Genomic DNA, 5,096 nt, shown 5'->3' on the forward strand with positions numbered 1-5,096 from the left:
AGGCAATTGCATCTGAGATAGAATCTATCTTGCAAAATCACACTTGGGAACTTGTGGATCTTCCTCCGGGAAGTAAACCACTAGGTTGCAAGTGGATTTTCAAGAAGAAAATGAAGTCAGATGGCACGATCGATAAATACAAGGCCAGATTGGTAATCAAAGGATACCAACAACGAGAAGGCCTTGATTACTTCGATACATACTCTCCGGTATCGAGAATAACTTCCATTAGAATATTGTTGGCTATTGCCGCTCTATGGAATCTCAAAATACATCAAATGGATGTAAAGACAGCTTTTCTAAACGGGGATTTAGAAGAGGAAATCTACATGGACCAACCTGAGGGGTTTTCTGTGCCAGGACAGAAAAACAAGGTATGTAGATTGGTGAAGTCATTATATGGCTTGAAACAAGCGCCAAAGTAGTGGCATGAGAAATTCGATAATGCCATGAAGAAATGTGGATTCAAGATCAATGAATGTGATAAATGTGTCTACATGAGAGTCACAGAGAGTGACTATGTCATCTTGTGCCTCTATGTAGATGACATACTTATCATTGGGAGTAATGATAAGATAATCAAATCCACAAAAGATATGTTGAACTCAAGATTTGACATGAAAGACATGGGCCTAGCTGATGTGATTCTGGGAATCAAAATTCTTAGAACGACAGAAGGACTTGTTCTTAGTCAATCCCATTACGTGGACAAAATTCTTGAAAAATTCACCAAGGGTGATACTGCTTTGGCACGAACGCCGATAGATACGAGTCAACATCTATCGAAAAATCGAGGTGAAAGTATCTCGCAGATAGAGTACTCTCGAGTGATTGGAAGTCTGATGTACTTGATGAGTTGTACTCGACCAGACTTGGCCTACGCAGTAAGCAAACTGAGTAGATACACGAGTAATCCCGGTGTTGAGCACTGGAAAGGGATAACAAGAGTACTGAGGTACTTGAGGTATACTCGTGAATATGTACTGCACTATACGAGATATCCTGCTGTAATCGAAGGATACAGCGATGCAAGTTGGATATCCGATATAAAAGACTCTAAGTCTATGAGTGGGTATGTCTTCACTCTAGCAGGTGCAGCCATTTCCTGGAAATCTTCTAAGCAAACCGTAATAACCAGATCCACGATGGAATCTGAGTTTGTAGCTCTTGACAAGTGCGGTGAAGAGGCTGAGTGGCTACGACAATTCATAGAAGATATTCCACGATGGGTGAAACCGGTGCCGACGATATGCATACATTGCGATAGTCAATCAGCAATCGGTCGGGCACAGAGCCATCTGTATAATGGTAAGTCTAGACATATACGTCGTAGACACAATACCATTAGACAACTACTCTCAACTGGAGTTATCACTGTTGACTATGTGAAGTCAAAGGATAACCTAGCGGATCCGTTAACCAAATGGTTAAATCGAGAGTTAGTTGTAAGCTCATCATAGGGAATGAGCTTGATGCCGTTGTCAGCGATCAGTGCAGAGGACAACCAACCTATACTGACTGGAGATCCCAAAAACTAGGTTCAAAGGGATAACTAATCTGCGCTGACAAGACACACTGTGGGGGTAGCCCAATGAAACAGTGACTAGACGAGGGTAAGCCGATGGGTGTTTTAATGATCAAAAAGAGTAGTTGGAACTCTTGAGGGATCACCTATGTGAGAAAGAAGTGGGGCCGCTTCGAAGAGAATTGGAGGCATAATTCTTAGAGCTTCTCACAGAACCAGGCGTGTTCATGGCCAAGAACGAACACACTCATGAGAACTGAGTTGTATCAGGGAGAGTCTTGGGTGAGATTTGTCACTGCTTACACAGACGGCAGTATAGTTCAAAGACATCATGTCTACTATCAGCCAGTAAGCAACCAGATCTTCACAAGGGAGAGTTCAAAGGGTAAAACCTACCTATCCTATACTTGACTCAACTGTTGAATGCTATCACATACCCTGTTTTCCATTCATGTGGGGGATTGTTGGAAATGTGAATGGAATAAAGAGATGGAGACGAAGAGACTCTATTGTGCATGAGTTTAGTCTCATATTAGAAGTCTCTTGGCTTTATTGTTGGTTTAAATTATGACACATGCATTGACGTTGTAAACATATGCATGGGGAGAGACTCTCTCACGCGTGAGTGCGCAGGGGTGGGTGCAAATCCAGGGCCCGGATTGTACCGAACCAAGGTTGACTCGTGCGCGAGCACGACTTGTGCATGTCGAATGCCGGACCGGTTGAGGTAAAATTTACCCAAAAGAATGGACCAACATATAGCCACTTGAATCTTGCTCAAGGATGTAATGGAAGCATTAATGTGAAATTAATGCTGATTCCGTAACGTCTCGACATTAATGGCGACATTAAATTCATTAATGGTGATTTCGTAACGTCTCAGTATTAATGACGACATTAATCTCATTAATAATGATTTTGTAACGTCTCGACATTAATGAAGACATTAAAGTCATTATCATTAATGACGAAATTAAACTCAGCATTAAATGATCATAATTTGATCATTTATTGCAGGCAAGATGAGAGCTCCTATATAAGGAGGCTGGATCTTGAGCAAAGCTAAGAAGGAAAAAGCGAAAGCAAGAGAATTCTTCCACCTTCGTTCCCTGATTCTTTTCTCTCAGTCGTGCATCCGCTCGGCTAAACTATTTGTGATAGCACTCAGGTGCATTCTCAGTTCGCCACGAACAACCAGTGCTTGGTTGCGTTCATGGTCTTGCCGTTGTATCCTGGGAAACAGACGATCCGAGAAAACCTCGAAGCACAGTCGGAGGTGGGACGAATCTGTTTCAAGGAAACTGCGTCGATCGCAGGCCTCGGTCCGGTGCTCTGTTTGTCCGCTCGGTTGGACTCTTCATTTGCTGGGTCGGCCACTCGCCCTTCTGATCTGCCCGACTGGTCTCCCGCTCTGCCTGTCTATCCTTCAGTCTGCTCGGACGATCTGATTGCTCAGACTCTGAGGTCAGAAAAATCAGCCCCTGCTGGCAGCCTGAGATTATCTGCTCAGGTCATCTTAGCTGTGAGTTGAATTTAATTCGAGTATTTAGATTCAGCTAATTTCCTGTAAATCTCCGGCTACAGATTGTTTGGTGTTCAACACTCTCTTCTTTTATGTATTTGATCTATTTGCCCGAAGATTTTTCAAGGGAGAATTTAGTGGATTGTCTAATTGATACGGTGCAAGGGATTGCGAGCTTTGGAGTAGTAGTTACGATACTATGAATCAAGTAAAAACAAACACATTCTTATTTCCTGCTGCCTGCATACTCGTGTTTTCAAAAAGCCTTTAAAAACAAAAAAAGGAAAATTTTAAAATGATATTCACTCCCCCTCCCTCTCGTTCTTTTCGATCTTACAATTTTTGGCCATATCGGAGGGGTCGGGAGGCATGCATTTTGACACTCTACATTGTACAGACTTAACGACACTAGTAGATTCTAGCACCTTCCCAATTACGAGTAACTGCATGATTTTTCAAAAAAAAAAAAATCTTCTTTGAGGTGAATTCCATACTTGATACTTTATTAGGTGTGGGCGCTCAAGTTATATTTCTCATAGAGTCTTTTAGGGATGGATATGGGATATATTGATTGGTGAGTAGATGGAGGTGACAAATGTGCTAAGCGAATAATACAGTTAGGAGGCATATGGGGGAGGACATGGAGAGTGAGGAGCCACAGGAGTACACATCACCTGTAGGGGCATGGTTGAAATATGGTGCTACACCCGACCAAATATAGAGTAGAGTTGGAGTACTTGATGGTAGAGCTAGCATAACCATCACACCATGAGGATATGGAGAGTACGGAGGCATAGAAGTACACATCGCCCACTAGGACATTAACCAGACGTGGCACCACACCAGACTAGATATGCATGGGATAGGGCCAGAGGAGGAGGAGATATAGGCATATTCAGACATCATTCTACCATACTATTACATCTGAGCTTAGAGGAGCAAGACCCCCGACCCAAAGGACGAAGGATTACCAAAGGAGGGTGTTGTGCTACTCATACAGTAGGGGCGCTTAGAAGAGGTGATTGTCAGACATTGAGTATAGAGCCTAGATGAGTTGGTTCTCGGAGGATGAAGGATTGCCAGACGAGGATGTTGAGCTGCTCATATTGTAGGGGCACTTACCGGAAGTGACTATATGACATCGAGGATAGAGTTTGGTCAATGCCTAATCTCACATGATTCACTATGGAAGACAGGCAAAGACTATAGCAAATCTAACAATTGTTGCATAGAGAGAGTGATGATACTCATGTGAGCACATGTACATCATATCGTGAATATCTACTCAGATCTAATATTTCATTAGACATGACATAAGCATGAGTCCTTGGTCTTTATATGTGTGCATTATTTTGATGTTATGTATTTACTTTTTCATAAAAAAAATATTTGGCTTTTCAATTTCCCCTTTTGTTCTGCTTTTCGAGAGTTGTCTGTTGGACCCCGTGGTAGTTTTGATGTGATCAACCAAGTTGGTTAGGTCCTGCTATGTTTGATCCCTGTGTCTGAGTGTGCAGGAGCTTAAGAACACAGGAAGTCGAGCGGAAGACGCAGCTAGCGAGAAGGACGGCACGGGAAGGGAGCCAACGGGCTCGGTGCGTCCGAAGGACGAGAGAGCTGCGGAAGAGTACTCCGGTGGGCGTGAAGAGCGTGCGCGGCGTTCGAGGGACGTTAAGCCGGGACGGAAGGCTGCTCGAGGAGAAGGCCGGGAATTGGGTTCGGGTGAGCCCTATTCCGGTTGGTCGCAATCACCCAAAAGAACGGAGCTTCGGAAGCTAAAGAGGAGAAGAAAAGAAGACAAAAGAGGCTGAAATTACTGTAGCAGAAATTACTGTAGCAGTAACCTTGAAGGCGCCTTAAACACATTGAAGGCGCCTTGAACACATTGAAGGCGCCTTGAATGATTGTTTAAGGCGCCTTGAGCAGTCCAGTTTGACCGTTTGCGCTGCGGATAAAGTTTTATCCGCAGATCGAGTTGGAGGCGCCTTGGACCCTCGAGATAGACTTTCCAGGAGCTATAAAAAGGCCCCTGGAGCTAGGAATTCAACA

This window comes from Zingiber officinale, chromosome 9A (genome assembly GCF_018446385.1).
Source record: "Zingiber officinale cultivar Zhangliang chromosome 9A, Zo_v1.1, whole genome shotgun sequence".
Lineage (NCBI taxonomy): Eukaryota > Viridiplantae > Streptophyta > Magnoliopsida > Zingiberales > Zingiberaceae > Zingiber > Zingiber officinale.